General features: G+C 40.8%; 1 protein-coding gene across 1 annotated transcript in view; it reads left to right on the top strand.

Moving 5' to 3' along the window:
• The window catches only part of LOC109706729 (probable inactive receptor kinase At5g67200), a 34,801-nt gene that overhangs the window by 1,950 nt on the left and 13,153 nt on the right, over nucleotides 1-19,698 (top strand). The gene's annotated exons all lie outside the window — the stretch shown is intronic.

Raw genomic sequence — 19,698 nt, 5'->3', positions numbered from 1 at the left:
GCCTATTTTTTAAGGTAGTGATTTGTGGGTGGGTTAAGAATTTTACAGGATGCGAAGGTTAGGAATCCACTTGTAAAATTGCAAAAATTTGAAGGGGAGAACTGAAACTTCATTAATTAAGTGTTTAAGGATCAGTTGGGGATTTACCCTTCTGTTTGTCGATATGCATGTTGGATTAGTGTTGTTTTGGGGGAAGAGAGGAATTGCCAGTGATATACCAAATTGTCTTCCAACGTATTCAAACATCATTGCAAGATATTTGGGAGAGAGGTTGGTTATTCAGGAAAAACCACAAAGATTTTGGCATGATCCGATATAATCATCTAATTTTTGCAATACTATTCCTAATCCATCTTTCTATGTGATTTGTAATTGAAGTAATGATTTTACAATTTACACAATGCTTACTGGGCTATTTGTTTTAGAAAGAATAACGTAAATATGTTCTTAACATGACAACAACCATTTGTGATGCATAGTCTCTGCAGCCATCTTGTAGTTTGGACAGAGAATGAACCTTGGGTTGATATTTGTAAAAATTAAGCAAGATTAAGGACTAGATTGTTAAAGTAAAAAAAAATTCACCAACCAGATTGTAATAAGTAAAAATTTGGGGATTACTTGCACTAATCCATTCTACAAAGCGAATGTATGTTTTGAAAAATAAAACTTTTTTTTTTTAAAAAAAATTGTCGTATTTTTGGCAACCCTTCTTGTTTGATACTTAAATCTTTAGCCTTACCATGCTGATCAAATCTTCTATTATAGGATCTTAATCATTCTTACCATGAATATCTCTAGATAATCTAGTTAACCTCTCTCTTTTCATGATTTACATCTCCTTGCGCTCCTTGGTTTCTCCCTAACAATTTCTGTCTTGCTCTCCTGATAGAGACTCTTGTTTCACCTTCTATTTTCTCTGTTTGTCAAGTTTCCAAGACTTTCTGCCTTCTGTTCCTTGTATTGAGGATGCATCACATGGTGATTGAAGTTCGTCCAATAAAGCAAGTCTAGTTGACCAGCCTTATGTTACTAGCTGAATACTTCTAATTTCTTTTGAACCTAAATTACTAGATTAGTACTATCTTTCTGGAGTACTTAATATTTGACTAATATAAGAATTATACAGTTAGCAGTTAAATTTATTGTTATGCATTTTCTGATGGACAATATTTGAAATTACAATGATTCATTTGGCCTTCATTTGTCCCCTGCGGCTCTGATTGTAAGCATACCTGATTGATTGTATTCTGATATTTTGTTTCGATCACAACATATTTGTTTTGTTCTGTCCTATTTGTTGTGTCAAGCCCTTATATAGGCTATAAATCTTGTACAACACCGTCTTTTCATAGTTCTCCGACAAGAGCTTTCTCTGAGGCATCGTTTAAAATTGAACAGCTACTTACAAGTAGTTGGACCGTGTACCGAATAGATGTTTGTTGAAAATGTCAAACGTCTACAACTTTCAGGTCTGAGGCATCTAAATGCCTTCCATGCGGCAAGCCTCTACATAGTTCAAGTGCAATAGGTTCTTCAAAAGGCACATATTCATACCTACCACCTGATCAATTGTATAATTGGACTCATATACACCTCAATCATTAGGCCCAAGAGTACATCAAGCTCAACTTCTATAGAAAACTATATGGTGTTGACTTTGAATTGTATTAAATTATTATGAAAACTTGGATTAACCCCTTGCGGTTTAGTACATTATCACTTTGCCAACCTGTGGTTTGGAATATATCACTTTGCTGCCCCGTGGTTTTAGTTTTGTTTCTGAAGGGACTGGTTGAGGCATTATCAAGCACACCTCAAACCACACGACACACGAGTGTAGCAGAAACATGATCTTTCATAGATGAAAATAGACGAGAATGATCGTAGAAAACTAGCACAAGGATAACAAAGTAACGAAACAAACAAGAGAACACAAGAACACATAATTTACATGGTTTGACAAACGGTGTGTTGGCCTATGTTCACGAGCAAGATCTCCTCAATGTGTTCTTCGATTAATTTGCAGCACAAAAGTATATAAGGAGTAGATTGGATTATAAGAAACTCTCTCTTAAGAGCTCTCCACATTTTCCTCTCAACTAGGGTATCTACATGAAGCTCTTATCCTTGAGAAACCTCCCACTGAAGTTAAAAATATGAACTATAAGGGTTTAAAACCCAAAACCCCAATTCTAATAGGAAATGATCTCTGTCGTCCATCCGAGTCACTGATTCACTTCTAGCCATCGATCTCTTATTGAAAACCCTCTCCAAGGTGTTCCTAGACCATATCTAATGTCAAGGCACAAGGTTAGATCAAATTGGAATTAAACCCAACTTATCTAGTTCGTCACGAAATTGAGTGCCGGTACTTGAAATGGAGTTTCGGTACTGAAACGCTCCTATGTATCACGTATGGATACTCAATTCGTGTGCCAATACTCAATACAAAAAGAGAGTTTTTCATAGCTTTAGATTTTGAGAAACTTCTGAGGACTTCTCAGTACTGATTCTCAAACTTCAAGTTCTAGTACTTAACATTCAATCTCAAATTTTCGACTTTTTCACCGTGATATCAACTCAGAATACGACTTCACATTATCCAACAGTTCTCCCACTTGAAGACGTGTCGAACTCTATAAAACGTCAAATCTAAAGTCTTGCCAAATTCCTACTCTTCTAATGTAGCTCCAAGAAGCAAGAAGTCGTGCTCCAGTTAAACTTCTCTTGAGTCACCGGCTTCGTCAAAATATCTGCTGGATTCGCATCTGTATGAATCTTCAACAGCAAAAGAAGACCCTCATCCACCACATTTCTTATAAAGTGATAGCAAATGTTAATGTGTTTCATTTGAGAGTGAATTGCCCGATTCTTCGCCAAGTGTATTGCACTTTGACTATCACTGCTTACTTCAACTGTATTTTGCTTCACTTTCAATTCTTCTAGAAGTCTCTTTAAATAGATAACCTCCTTACAAGAATGTGCCACCGCTATGTACTTCCCTTCGTCGTCGATAAAGCGATCACCAACTGAAGCTTCGACTCTCAGCTGATAGGATCACCGTTCATGGAGAATACATAACCTGTGGCAGACTTTCTCCTGTCTCTATCTCCTATGAAATCTGTATCCACATAGTCGACGCACTCCAAACCTGTAGAACTTTAATAGAATGAGAAATTCGCAGTGCCCCTTAAATAGTTGAGGAGCCACTTCTTTGCATTCCAATTTTTGCAACTCGAATTTACGATAAACTGACTCATTGTTCCTACTGCTTGAGCAATGTCGGATCTTGTTCGTACCATGGCAAACATAAGGCTCCCTACTATCGATGAATATGGTACCCAAGCTATGTTGGCCCTTAAAGCTTTTGTACCTGGTGATTGCTCGCCCAACAGCTTTAAATAAATAGGGAATGGGGCAGAAACTAGTTTTGATCTCTACATATTGAAGCGCCGAAAACCTTCTCCACATAATCCTTTTGTGAAAGCTAAATATTCCTCTTTTCTCTCCCAAAGCATCTTTATCCTGAGTATTTGGTTTACGACTCTTAAGGCCTTCATATCGAACTCCTCCACAAACTGAGTCTTTAGGGTAGATATTCGACCCTTGCTATTTCTCGCGACTGCCATGTCGTCGACATACAATTACAATATACAGAATTTTCCATCATCATAAATGCAAAAATATGCATAATGATCTGCCTCGAGCCTATAAAACCCTAAACTCTCAATAAAAGAATCAAATCGCTTGGACCAACACCTTGGCGCCCGTTTCAAGCCGTACAGACAAACCAAATCTTGCTTGCCTTTTTCGACAAAGCTTTCACATTGCGACATATATATCTCCTCTTTCAAGTCACCATGCAAGAATGCTGTCTTCATATCTATTTGCTCGGGCTTGACTGTAGCGATCGCCAAAACGACTCGAATAGTGATAAGATGAGCCACCGGTAAGAAGATCTCATCGAAGTTGATTTTCAGCTTCTGTGCATATCCCTTCATCAGCAACCTCGCCTTGAACCTCTTCACATTCCTATCTGCATTCTTCATCACCTTAAAGACCCATCGGCATCCAATCACGTCCCTTTCTTTCAGCAAATCAATAAGTTCCCAAGTCTTGTTCTTTCGAAGTGACTCCAATCCAAGGTTTTAAGTGCCCGTCGGCACGGGCCGTATCCACCGTGCCGTACCGTGCCAACAAGATACCGGCACGATACAGACCCCGTGCCAATGGCACAGTTCAAAACCCTTTATTTTTTAAATTAGCAAGCAATTTTTTCAATAAAGTTCAAAAGATGTGATAAAAAGTCATAATAAATAGTTTGAATATTTTGTTGCTAAAGAAAATAAATATTTCATGCTATTATGTGTCGGCACGCAAGAATTTTTTTGACCGGCACGCATCGGCACGGCTCGGCACGCACCGTGCCGTACCGTGCCAGCAAGTTTCCGGCACGACTCCGTGCCACGGCACTTTAATCCTTGCTCCAATCTTCTCCTCCATTGCATATTGCCAGTTCCCGGCTTCAGTTGATTGCAAAGCCTCTTTATACGAAGTTGGCTCATCTTCCTTTATTAAAGCAACATAGACACTAACATGGTTAGCAGACGAAATAAGTGAAGTGATATAGTCATTATACATCATAGGAGGTCTAGTGACCTTCCTAGGATGTCCGAAATCTGTTGGTTGCTCCTCTCGTGAACTTGCATATTCTACTGAGTGTGGAGACTCCGAGTCCGGTTTCTTATCAACCACCTCATCTACTACCTTGTCTTGCTGTGCTTGCTCAACTTGCACCTCATCACATCCTTCAAAGCAAGGATGAAAGTGCCGTGTCACAGAAGCGTGTTGTTGTTTGCCTGACACGATACGGCACATGCACGCTTCCGTGCCGACACGTGGTACGCTTGCGTGCCGACAGATACGCACGACCTCCTATTGGCACGCTTTGGCACGGACTTATTTAGTTTTTTTAGTTTCAATAAGCTCTTATAATGTTATTTTGAAAGATTTAGTCAAATAATTATAAATATTAGCTATATATAGCTTACTATATTCATCAATTAACATATTGGTAAGTTTTTTTTATATGTAAAGTATAACTATACCTGATAGAGAATAAAAATTAAAATACAATAGTAAAATTTACAAGTATAATAATTATTTAAATTTATATCTTTACAGAGAGATGACTGTTTAATTCCACAAAGATCGTTACGGTAGATCATATGGCATATTATCATCTGCAGATATAAGATTTATTTAACAATGTTGGTATAAATATACTTGTCACGCCCCGGGGCCGATTTTAAAAGCTTTTTTTTTAAAATTGATTATCATTTCGAAAACAGAGTTGCGGAAGACGTGCCAATTTTTTTTTTCTTTTTTTTTTTTCCAACCTGGCTCACGAGACGCACAGACCCGCCACAAATACAAAGTTCTCCTGTCCACTCGGGCAGAGTCTCCTTTATATTTGCACGGCGTAACAACGATACAACAGGATCTCAACCACAACCTATATTTATCAATCAATAACCAATTCATGATATGCATTTTCATACAGCTATCAATCCTTAAGATGATGCATGCCTTTAAGCACTCCTTAGGTGCTGGATGATGCAATGCACAGTACAACAATCATTTTATTTAAAAGTACTCCTCACCCGGAAACTTTATTTTTGAAATCTATTTCAGTCATCCATGAAAACCATTCGAAAATCTTTTTAAAACTGTTTTCCACTCGGAAACTCTATTTTGAAAACCGACTACCTCGAGGGGTAGAAAACCACAATGCATAAGGATATAAATACATGAACTAAATATCTATAAAACCAGATCCACAAATCCACAATCTAAAATCACATGCATAAGGAAAACATCACAGATCCACTGAAGCCAAATCACCAACATTCAAACAAACATGAGGATCGTCTAACTGAACCATTTATTATTAAAACTACTAAGTGCCAAAATGAAAGTAACCAGGGTGACGGTTGCTATACCAAACCCAATCTGATGCTGCTATATTGGTCCGCAGACCTCAAGCGTTATCTGTCACAGAGCAGACACTGCCCACTTATTCATGCGTCACCGACGACCTATCCGGATACGTACACCCCTTGGTTGGTGGCCAAACCAATCTGGTGTCTAGAATACAGAGTGCTGTGACTAAATCATGCTGATATGCTCAAAACGAAAACCGACAAAAAGAGACCGGTGCCTTCGCCGAAGCCAGATGCAAGGGCGTACAACGCCGAACCACGATCAACCAGATTGAAACACACGACAAAGGAGTCGATGTATTGCCTGGACCCAAGGTCCACAGAGATACAATATATATGCAACCTGCTCTACATGTCTATCCACAACTATCCAAATGCAATAAATGAGATACGATAAACAAACGATAAACAATCAACTGACATGTAGAGATTACGATACTGATATGAAAGAACAGAAGAAGGGTGAAACGATCTCACCGACTACCAGCTCGAAGCACCCACCTGTACTAGTGTCGCACCTGTCTCCCAACTGTACATGATCGTCAACCGGACCTACGAAGGTCCACCAGGTCAGTAACCAACCCACTAACCCAAAGTACGAGATTCACAAACCCCCACACAAGTCCCCGAATCGGTTTCCCAAAATCGATCACCGTAACTCACCGGAAGTCCCGAAAACCACACCGGAACTCCATCGGGACCCACTAAGTGTACCGAAACTCACCAACTCGTATCACGAGTCACCCGCTGCCACAAATCACTTTGATTTGGATGCCTTGGCAGCAAACATAAGGTTACGCTACAATACAATTATCGCCGGATAATTGTACAAATCCGGGTTCCCGGAAGTGTCTATTTCGACACCGGAACCCACCGTCGCTCACCCGTCATCATCGAACCCCCTATATGATGATGGTGACCAGCCGACAAGGCTCAGCGACAACTCACAGGGCAACCAAACCACGTCGGAAGAAATACGAACCGAAACCGCGTTCTTTCGGCGAATTTTGGCCGAAAAACGCACCGAAATCGACTTTTCGATTTCCGCAAAGACTACCGGATCATGGACAACCAGTCCAGAGGTCACCACACACGCTTACACACTGCCCACAGTAGCCACTAGGTGCACAATTGCATAAAAGCCCCTCTATCTATATAAAATCCATCATTTTATGTAAATCGGGAGACTTCTATGGCTCGTTCTCGCAAACCGAGGACTTCTAAGTTCCGCCGAGACACGTACTGACAGGTCTCGACGTGCTGGAGGTCGTGCTCATGATCCGGAGCGCAACGACTCACTGTGGGAGGCGTGGAAGCAACCCGAAAATTCTGCGAACAGCGCGCAGTCGGGGAAAAACGCACCAAACAGAATGATACGACATCCGCTGATCCAAAATAAGGTGAGCACTGTGATCAGCACTGATCCGCGATCACCGTGCTCACCTCCAGAGGAATCGGAACAGCCTCGGATCGTCGTAAAAATGCGCATAATCCTGAAACAGCAGCCAAAAAGGCTCTAATGGAGCGACACCGCCGAAACAGCGGAATGGAGTCTCCCCGACAGAAACTAAGGTGAGCGCGATGATCAGCAATTTGCCACGATCATCGTGCTCCCTTCCGTAGAGATCAGGGAGGCTCGGGAAGCTCGGAACAGCAAACCGCCAAGATGAGCCCAATTTCGGGCTTGGCCGGAGCAAGCTTGCTCCGGCCGGCTTCCGGCGGCACGGCGGCGCACGCGGGGGCCAGGGATGGGTGCAGGGGGATGTGAGGAATACGATGCTCACCTCAGATGGCGGTTGGAAACGGCGGCGGCGACGGTAGAACCAACCAAGCCCGCACGAGATCCGGCTCAGGTTCCAGAGCAGCTGCGGCCCCGGTTGTGGCCGGGGCAGGTCGGGGACGTCGGCGGCGGGTTTCCAGATACCGGAGGAGGAGGAAGGAGGCGGCGGGCGACAGCGGCGGCGGCCCCCGGCTTAGGTGTGGCCGCTCGAGCTTGGCTCGGTCTGCAGGCTGGGGCAGCGGCGGCGGCGACTCGCTGGTGCGGCAACGTCCGACGGGGAGGGTTGCCGAGGCTTCGGAGAAGGCGGCAGAGGTGGTCCAAGGGGCGGCGGTGCAGAGGCTAACCTTTGAAGCTCGGCTCAGCCCGAGCAGGTCTGGGCAGCTGTGGTTGACAGAGGTGGCGGCAGCGGCGCTCGGGGCGGCGGTGGCCAGCGGGGGAGACTCCGACGAGGTCGGGGCGACGCCGGCGACGGACCCAGAGGCGATGCAGCCTCGGCAAGGCTCTAACCCGAGAGAAAGGGAGAGAGGGGGAGAGATAGATGGAGAGGAAAGCCAAAACCGCTAGCTCCGGCGGCCGGAGACGCGCGCCAGAGGTCGGGGTACGTGCAGAAAGGGCAAGGAAGGTAGATGGAGTGGCTGGGGGCTACGGCAAGGCTAGGGTTAGGGTTTCCAATGGGCAAACCCTAGACTACACTNAACCGACCTGGTGTCGTGAATACCCCCAAGTGCTGTGACTAAGTCATGCTGGTATGCTCAATACAAAAACCGGCTGAAGCCGGTGCCTAGGCCGAAACCAGAAACAAGGGCGTACCACGCCGAACCACGGTCAACCAAATCAACAAATATGCATATATATAGAACTACTCTACTCCTACTAAGAATACTAAGCATGCAAACAACGAGTAGAGTATACTGGAATAATCATGGGTGCAAGGCTCAAAATATACTATGCAATAGTAACAACAGAAGAGTAAGGGTAAGAAACCATCACCGAGCGTGCACCACTGTACCAACGTCGGATCGAAGTACCCACCTGTCACTGTCGCGTCGGAAAACCTGGATGCACACAAGACGACCGGGCCTACGAAGATCCACTAGGTTAGTATCCAACCCACTAACTTGAAGTACACAATCTCACAACCCTCCACAAAAGATCCCTGTAATCGGTTTCCCCAAACCAATCAGCGTAACTCACCGGAAGTCCCGAAAACCACACTGGGAGCCGTCGGGACCCACTAAGTGTCCCGAAACTCACCGAGCGTACCACGAGTCACCCGCTGCCACAAAACACTCCTGTTTGGATGTCTTGGCAGCAAACACAAGATAACACCGCTACAATTATCGCCGGATAATTGTACGAATCTGGGTTCCCGAAATTGTCTATTTCGACACCGGAACCCACCGTCGCTCACCCATCATCACCGAACCTACAAAATAATGATGGTGACAAGCCAACAAGGCTCATCAACAATTTACAAGACAACCAAACCATGTCGGAAGAAATCCGAACCGAAACCACGTTCTTTCGACGAATTTCGCCGAAAAACGCACTGAAATCGACTCTTCGATTTCCGCAAAAGTTAACGAATCATGGACAATCAGTCCAGAGGTCACCACACATGCCTACACAGTGCCCACAGTAGCCACAAAGCGCACAATTGCACAAAAGCCCCTGTATTTACATAAAACCCTAATATTTTATGTAAATCGGGCGATAACATGGCTCGTTCACGCAAACCGAGGACTCCGGAGGTCCGCCGAGACATGCACTGATAGGTATCGACGTGTCGGAGGCCGTGCTCATGATCCAGAGCACAATGGCTCACTGTGGGAGGCGCGGGGGCAACCCGAAGTTCTGCGAATAATGCGCAGTCGGGGAAAATCATGCCGAACAGGCCGATACAACATCCGCTGATCCAAAGTAAGGTGAGCAATGTGATCGGCACTGACCAACGATCACCGTGCTCACCTCCGGAGGCATCAGGACAGCCTCAGATCGCTGGATAAACGTGCGCAAACCCGAAACAACAGCCAAAAAGGCTTTACAGGGTCGACACCGCCGAAACAACGGATGGGAGTGTCCCCGACAGAAACTAAAGTGAGCACGATGATAAGCAATTTGACACGATCATCGTGCTCCATTCCATAGAGATTGGGGAGGCTTGGGAAACTCGGGACAGCAAACCGCCATGGAATAGCCCTATTTCTGGCTTGGCCGGAGCAAGCTTGCTCTGGCCAGCTTCCGGCGGCACGGCGAGGTGCGCACGGGCCAGGGATGGGTGCGGGGGAGGTGAGGAACACTATGCTCACCTCAGGTGGCAGCGAGGGGCTGCGGCAGCTCCGGCGGAGCAAACTGAGCCCGCACCAGCTAGGGCTCGGATTCTAGAGCAGCTGCAGCCACAGCGGCGGCCGAGGCTCCTCGGGGATGAAGACGGTAGGTCCCCAGAGGCTGGAGGAGGAGGAGGGAGGCGGCGGGCGACAGCGGCGGCGGCCCGTGGCTCGTGTGTGGCCGCCCGAGCTTGGGTCGGTCTGCAGGCTGGGACGCTGGCGCCCAAGGAGCGCGGTTGCAGCGACGACTCGCTGGGGCGGCAACGTCCGACGGGGAGGGTTGCCGAGGCTTCAGAGAAGGCGGCAGAGGTGGTCCAAGGGTGGCGGTGCGGAGGCTACCCTCTGAAGCTCGGCTCAGCCCGACCAGGTCTGGGCGGCCGCGGTTGACAGAGGCGGCGGCGGTGGCCGCCGGGGCTCAGCCGGCGGCGGCCGGGGGTGTGCGGCTAGGGCAGGGGAGCAAGGTGAACGTGGTAGGGGCGACTAGCGTAGTTGGGGGCTGGCTAGGGTTAGGGTTAGATGGAAGAAACCCTAAAATGCATATATATCACGGTGCAACTTCGCGAGTTAACCCCCCCAAACTGTAGTATATAATACTAAGTCCCTCCCAGTACGTGTAATACGCGCGAATAGCCCTCGTGCGATCTCACGTGAAACGGTACATAAAATATTGCAACTTTTGCGAAAGTACCGTTTTGCCCTCACTGACCTCAACTCGGTCATCGTGCAATCTCCGTAGATCCGTCGGTCAGATTTGCGAACGGATCGCACCAGTGCGATCAGCATGACGGAGACAACAAAGCTACGATTTCGTTTCATCTCGATCGCTCTCGGATTCGCGACGATCCGTTCCAACTCTCCAACGGAAGAAACTATGCACAAATATGTATAAAACATGTATTTTCGGATTTCCTCAAAATTCGTGCGTCAAACTCAAAATCCGTCAGCGCCATTAGTTCCAGAACAGTTGAACCGGTCGAAACGAGCTATTGGACTGCTATGAACGGTGTCCGATACGTGCCAGAAGCCAACTTCCCACCGTGACTTCTCCGGAAAACCGAGTTGCTATTCACTTTAAGTGAAACTTGGAAATCGCGTAGAATCTCAGTTCTAGCTCGGTTTCTCCCGAAACTTGACGAGTGCTTTTGTAATTAAATTACACACAAAAACATCGTCAACTGAGAGTTTAGCTACACTACCAAAATCTCGGTCCTTACAATACTGGTGTTGGGAGAAAGTCATATATTCCCGGTATGTCTCATTGTATTGTCGTACATAATCTACATATGCAACTGGATCGTAGATATAATGGACAACAACTATCTGTGGCAAATGGATTGCAACATCATAAGGATGAGGATGGTATGGAAGAGAAGAACCATAATGTGATGCATACGTATCAATGGATATAGATTCACCATATGAGCTTTCACTATCTGACGGTGCGGATGAATAGTAATTGGATTGTTGTTGCTCCAATTGATGCGGGATAGGTTGGGATTCATTCTGAGTGCCATGAATTGATGCATCTCTCTCTATAAAAGCCATGTTGATATGGAGGATACGATGATATCGAAGTACTATCAAACTGTGTGTACAAAGTATTATCCCTTTGTGGGTGTCTAGTTGACACTGAACACAAACCCTCTCCCATCTCCCCATAATCTTGTTGTAAGGACCTATTACCTCTTCTACGATTATATACCACTCCAGCTGTTTGACGTGGTCGGGATCCATGATCAGAATCTTGAGTGGCATGCGTGAAGTTTTGCTCTTCAATAAATATAAGACCACCCCCACCCTCCTGTTGTGTTGGTGGAATGAAGTCGCCACCATCCTCACTACTATTAGTGGTATTATCATCATTACTGTATTCATGTTTGCATCGTGATAACTCAAAATTTGCTAGTGTCGATGTATCGCTATCATTATCAAGTGGGAGTGCATCAGCTGCATCTAATGGATCCATCAAGGTTATACTTTTTTTTTTTATTCTTACCACTTCGGATTGTTGTCGAAGGCCTCTTTGCGATATACGACGTTTTCTCCTATCTAGATTGACTGTGAGCACAACGTGCGCGACCATGTCTAGGTCCCAGCATAAGACGTTCAAATTCTATATCAGAGTCATTTGCAGGATTTTGCGATTCTTCGTCCAAAGCTGCTTGTTCTTACACATCACTACACTGATTCTGAGACCTCTCTATATTCTCGACAGTCTATCTTTCAACATTACTAACTCCTTCAGCGATTATCCTGAATGGTCATGGTGAATCTCCAGGCTCATCGAGCAATGGGTCCTCTTGATTGTCTCTATCTTGTAGCCAATCAAGTATGGGGTCTGATTCATTATTGATAAAGCTTGCATCCAAGGGATTATAAGTTTCTAATTTATTTTCCTTCTCATACTCTTGCATGCATCTTAAACGGAGCTTCATATTATAGTGGACATGAAACTAGCTTCTCTAATCGAGCATATGCTAATCGGTTACGCACTTTTGGTATGTATCACTGCGAATGTACTCCAATTGTGTTCACATCCATTAGACGTTGTTTGAGATAAAACACGCACAACAATCTTTTTTAAATGTTTTGCTAATCCACCGTATTGTAGCCACCACTCAGCTGTCCAATTAAAAGTTCAAATGATATCAAATTAGGTTTATCGTCAGATATAAAATATCTAAAATATTGAGTTATTTACTGAGATCGGGTATTGTCTCCCGTTAATTACACCCGCTTGGATTAACGAAATATTTTTTCCTTTATTATGATAGTATAATAATGAGCAAGCAGCATATTAACATTTAGCAAATTAGTAATACATTGAAAAAGCTATTATATCTCATTTATGACAAGAGCGGCATGTGTTGGATCCCTCTCCAATCTATTGATAACGTGTCGTAATGCCTTCAACAATTTATCGTCAAATCCAAGATTATAACGATGGTGGTACAACGGAATAAGATAATAACCTATCATTAAGAAAGAAATCACTACATTAATAATGCAAGAATACAATTGAACAATCACTAACAAATAGTTTTGTTATAATTTATAACTTGCTAGGTGCATATCTTTACTCATCTAAACATCCCAACATTTGTCAATAATTTTTAGATAAGATTGACACCGCAATGGATTGTTTTTTTTTTTTTTTTTTAATATTTAGCCATCCTCAATTTATAATAGATATGTTCCATTTGAGGTATTTTTTTCTGATCCACTAAACGAAGGACCACGTTTAGCGGTTCCACAATATTAACAATCTCTTTCACATAATCCCAAAATTTGGCAGACAATTATTTGCTCAATCGATTTTCCATCAGCCGTAGAGGCATAACGAGATTTTACCATTCATTTGATGCAAATATGGGCTTTAATCCATTTTTATTTTGAAGGATACTGTTTAGAGATAAAATTTGTGGCAAATCGTGTGATACCAGGACATACAAGCTCTCGTCCTGTGAATTTCACCATTAAAGCATGGACTCAAAGATAATTATACAAATACTTAGGTACATGTTTTGTAGTATCTACAGTTTTTTTCACTCGATTTCTCACCAAAGTCAGATATCATTAGGTTGATGCAATGCGTTGCACAAGGAGTCCAAAATAAATGTGGATGCCTTTTGCATCATTAGTTTGCCGACTTTCTTAAATTTGCACCATTGTCTAATACTACCTATACCACACATTTCTCACCAACCACACCTAAAACTTGCTCCAATAATGCATATATATATATAGTCAGCATCTTCAAATCGATCGGTCGCATCGACTGATTTGTGGAAGACCACCTTGCCATTGTAATAAATTAAAAATTTATAATCCTTATTTTTGTCGGTCCTGTCTAACTATCACACATCAAGGTAACATCATACGTCTTCTACTATTGTTTGAAGTTTTGTACCCATGCATGGATATCATTGACCTCCGCGTCAAGGTATTTGTCAGCGATCTCATATGGCATTAGGGGTTCAACTCGTGGACCCTCATTTTGTACGACAACGATCATTGATCTATAATATGGATTGCTTGCTGCATGGGAAGGAATATGACGGAAGTGAAAAAACTTTGCTATTGCTCGACCAATTCTGCCTTCCTTATCTTTTTTCAGCATTGTATCTATGAGTTGTGATTGAGCATCTAGGCCAAGAAATGCCATTGGGTCTAATCTCTATAATATTTGAAGTTCTTCCACTTTTTCCTTTTGGTCCTTTTTTAAATTTGTCGAACATGCGGCCAACAAAACCACTTTGAGCTAAATCTGGTGCAGAGCTAGACCCAGACCCACCACCAGCATCAAACTGAGAGCGCCCAAATTGTGCTCTATATCATTGGACTTCATCTTGTTGCCATCTTTCTTATAGAGATGCTTCCATGGCAGCTCTAGAATCAGTATCCAATTCATCACCTGTACCTTCATATGGGTCAACAGAGGGATATTCAGCTGCTCGTTTATCTAGTTCATCTCTATCGCCCCTCGTTTTTTTTTGCCGTCTTTGTAGATTCTAACTCAATTTTCATTACATGTCTTATCTCCTGAGAGACTTTTCAACATTCCGGCATTCCGCTATTTCAGAAAAATCTCTAGTGATATGTTTTTTTAATTGGGTGACACCTCCGCCCATTTCGACCATATTACAGTAATCACACTTCCAATGAAATCTGTTCCTACCAACTATTTGTCTGTGCTGCAAACCATAATGTATTGTTCTCTAAGGTGACATTATAATCTAAACAATTTATTTACATAAAGACATCTATCGTAAAATCTATTCCAAAAAATAAGAAAAAAGAACGACATGATGGAAAAAAAATCATATCTATAACTTCAAAAAATCTTTTGATTTTTATTTTTTTTTAGAATTTGAAAAATGATAAAGGATAAAATTACAGAAAATTTTATTTTTTTTCAAAAATTTTCAAGATCTATATATTGATTCGATCAGGAAACATATAATGATAGAACAACCAGAATAGGACCGCAATTACATTTAGAGTTTTTTTATTCTTTTAAAAAACATATAATCAAAATTTGAAGAAAATAATTTTTTTTAAAAAAATTCTTAGAAAACTTGTGAGAATTGATTAATTTTTAAAATTCTTTTGATTTTTTTCTCTCTTTTATTCAAATTTTAAAAATTTATAAAATACAAAGTTAGAAGAACAGTTTGTCTCAAAATTTTAATTTTTTAAAATTATTTTTAAAATTATTTTATATTATTTTTAAAACTATTGCAGGTTAGAATTTTTAAAATACAAAGACATCTTTCTTTCTTTCTTTTGATTATATTATAGTCTTTTTTTTGTAAAATACAAAGAAATTAAATTTTAAAATAATTTAAAAATTATTTTTTAAAATTATATAAAAAATTATTTATTATTATTTTTTAAGAAAATTTGTTAGATCTATCAATAAAAATTTAGCAATAAATTATATGACAAATAGATTAAATAAATTTATGTATCAATTGGTTTAATTTAGCTTTTAATTTTATTAGAATTTTCAATCTTCTAACCAAAAAATAAAATGTTATATTAGATGTGCCTCAAAATTTGTTTATCGAGTTCGATTTTGTGCCCCTGATCCACCGAAAGCTTCACGATACAAAATTTCGATAAAATAATTTGTGAAGAAAAAGTAGATATCTGTGGTGGAAGTGGAGGGCTCAGGCCGATAAGGGGGTGCGGGGGGCAAAGCCCCCCTTATGGTATGGATTGGATATGTAAATTAAAATTTTGTCCGGATATTGATTAAATCAAGTACATTTATTTTCAACTTATTATAAACTATAGATTAAAAGTTGCCTAATTATATATTTCTTCGGAAAATAGGCTTTACAAATTGAAAATGTTCAAAATATATGAACAAAAAATTAAATTATAATTTTTTTGACTTACCTAATAAGTAGATCTTCGATTGGCAATGTTTTTGCCTCCTTTTTAAGCGACGAAAAAAGAAAAGAGAAGAGGAAAATAATTTTAGGAAGTTATGTAAGAACTAAGAAGAAAAGAAGAGAGTGGAGGGGAAGGTAGTTAGGCATGGGAGAAAGGGTGGGAGAAGAAAGCAAAAGAAAGGGGAGAAAAATGAAGGGGGGTCGAGAAGGGGCGTGGAGGGTATCCAAGGAAAAAGTGCATCAAGCCCAAAAGAAAGAAAGAGTGCAAAAAGTCAGAAAGAAAAAGGAAAGAATGAAAAAGCAAAAAAAAAGATTACGGCACGGTAAAGTGTCTCGCGCGATACCCGCGAGGGTATTGCGGCACGGCGGGTATCGTGCCCCCCTGTGCAATACGGCACGGGGCGCCACTTTAATCCCTGCTTTAAAGAGTTTAATTGCAACAACCATAACATCATCTTGCTTTTGCTTTTTCTTGGTGCTTTGAAAGGACCTTTCATTGAAGACAATATCACGACTTATGGCAATTTTGTAGGTAGTAGGGTCTCATAATTGATACCCTTTACCACCTTTCACATAGCCAAGAAAGATACTCTCTTGAGAGTTCTTATCCAACTTTTATCTCTTCTCCTTCGGTATTTATGCATATGCGTCACAACCAAAGGCACGAAGATAGGAGTAGCCAATGGGCTTGCCGCTCCAAACTTCATCAAGAATTTTCAAGCCATGTGATTTTGTCGATGCTCGATTGATCAAATAATAAGTCGTGCTTACGACTTTCGCCTAAAATTCTTGTCGAGTTTTGAAGTACTCAACATGCTCTGAGCCTCTCCATTAGTGTTCTATTCAATGTCTCTGCTACGTCATTTTGTTGCGATGTGTCGAGTATTTGAAGTGCCGCTTAATGCCATGCTTGCTGCAAAACTCGTCAAATTTCCTTAAACAATACTCTCTTTCGTTATCCGAATGTAGGCAATTGATCTTTAAACCCTTTTCATTCTCCACAAGAGATTTGAACTTCTTAAAGTTTCAAATACTTCCACCTTGTTTGGTTGGGGGTTAAAGACGGGGATAAAGGGGTTATCGCCCTCTTTAACCCCAAACAAGATTTTAGGGGGGTGGGGTTAGCTAACCCCACACCACCCCCAAGAATAGAGATGGGATTAAAGTTAATTCTACTCCTATTTAATTTTTTATATAATTTTAAAATTATAATTTTAAATTATAAATTTTAAAAATTTATAATTTGTAATCTTTAAATTAATATTAATATTTTTAAATTTTAAATTTAATTACTCAAATTTTAAATTTGACATTTTATATTTGAAATCTTTAAAATGTTTAATTTGTAATCTTAAAATTAATATTTATATTTTTAAATTTTAAATTTTAATTTTTAAATCTTAAATTTTAAATTTTAAATTTTAATATTGAAATTTCAAATATCAAATTTTAAGTTTTAAAATTTAAATTTTAAATTGTTATTTTTTAATTATTTAAATTTTAAATTTAATATTTTATATTTGAAATTTTAAAAATTTATAATTTGTAATCTTAAAATATATATTTATATTTTTAATTTTCAATTTTTTATTTTAAATTTTAAATTATTATTTTTAATTATTTAAATTTTATATTTGTTAGATTTGATTTAAATTTCATAACTTTAAATTTTTAAATTTGAGATTTAAAAATAAATTTTAATTTTGAATTTTGTAATTTTAAAAGTTATCTATTTAAATTTGAAATTTTAAATATAAAATAAAAAATTTAAATTCAAATATAAAAATTGGGGCAAAATTATGATTTTCTATTTATAACAATCTACTATCCTTCTTATTCCACTTACTCCAACCAAACATTATTTTACTTATATCTAGACTAAACCCAATTCTCAACCAAACACAAAATTACTCTAATCCCACCTTAACCCTGAACTTAACTCTATCCTTGGAATAACTAGTTCTTACTTAACTCCGAACCAAACGAAGCCTTCCGGTTTTCACTTTAGGATATACACAAGTCTTTCGAGAGTAATCATCAACGAATGAAACAAAGTAAGAACATCCGCCCAAAAACACATCACATCAGGTGACTCCCAAGTACCCAGCTGAATCAACTTGAGATGCTTCTTACTTCTTTGATGTGATAGAGAGAATGATAACTTTCATTGTTTCCCACAGATGCAATCGCCATAGAAATATAATGGCCGTGGACTTGTAACCTGGAAGAAGTTCACTATTTGATAATCTCTGCAGTTCGCATATGCTCGTGTCCAGAGACTCCACCTTTGCGCTTGCTACAACCGCTTCTCCAACTTGAGCCTCACCTACCAATCAATAAAGACCGCCTACTTGCTCTATTTCCATCAGTACGAAATATCCTTCACATCCTTCACATACCTTGAAGTGATCTTTCTCGTCGACGAATCTAGCCCTTGTTTGCAAAACTTTTCAAATGATAGAAGACTTTTCCAAAGTGTGGTAACATGTCGAACATTAGAAACGGTCCGAACAACACCATCGAACATCTTGATCTGAACGTCTTCGACTCCAACCAGCAGACATGCCGTGTTGTCAGCTAAATAGATTACTCCACCATTCCCTGGCTTGTAAGTATGAAACCACTCTTTATAGGGAGTCATATGGAACAACACTCACAATCGAAGATCCAATGATAAATAAATTTCGATCTAGCCAATATGTCTAGCGCATCTCCGTTGTCTGATGTAGTCGACTTAGCATTCACTTTCGCTATATTACTTTGGTAGTTGCTTGAACCAAATTTACCATGAACTCCTTTAACCTGGTAGTCTTTTATGTGTCCCGACTTTCCACAATTCCAACACTTTTACTTTCTTTTTGCCTTTGGATTTTAATCATGACCTTTCTCGATCACTGTGCTCCCTCTTGAAGGTTCTTTTCCGTGCTATCAAAGCCTCCTCGAAGCGCTTGTTTGGCTAGACTTTTACTTCATCTCCTCAGTAAGTAACAATGTAACAATCGACTCCGTCTTAAGGATTTCAACATGGCTCAATTTCATGATCAAATTTCCCTAAGATTCTGGCATAGAGCAAAGTAAACTACTGGCTTCTTCTTTTTCTTTTTCTTCTTCTTCATTGATTTTAACGTTTAGGGTTGTGATCTTGCTCACAGTAGAGTTGAAAGTACTTAGTTATTCTTGTACTCTGTCTTTCATCTTTAGATTGTACAATTGTCGTGTAATGCCGCCGATAGTCCCACATCGGATGGGATACTGATTCCGATCAGTTTATATGAGGCCTACACGCTAGAAATAATAATTGAGCTTAAGCATTTTTGGCCGGTGGTTTGGGTCCAACTAGTTATTGTTGCTAGCGGGTCGGGCCGTCGCATTTGGTATCACCAACGAATTTGGTAGGAGCCACCTCTAGAATCTCACATCGCCTGGTAATTCTTGTTCTGGTCTGTTTGTCTATGATCTAGTTTGGACCCAACGAGGGCGTCAAGGTCTAAACAGGAGGAGTTTGTAACGCCCCAATAGTCCCACATCGGATGGGATACTGATTCCGATCAGTTTATATGAGACCTACACGCTAGTAATAATAACTGGGCTTAAACATTTTGGGCCGGTGGTTTGGGCCCAACGAGTTATTGTTGCTAGCAGGTCAGGCTGTTACATTTGGTATCAGAGCCGAATACCAGCCGGAA

This window comes from Ananas comosus, linkage group 2 (assembly GCF_001540865.1).
Source record: "Ananas comosus cultivar F153 linkage group 2, ASM154086v1, whole genome shotgun sequence".
NCBI lineage: Eukaryota > Viridiplantae > Streptophyta > Magnoliopsida > Poales > Bromeliaceae > Ananas > Ananas comosus.
The sequence above is the reverse complement of the archived record's forward strand: the minus strand, read 5'-3'. Positions and strand labels throughout refer to the sequence as shown.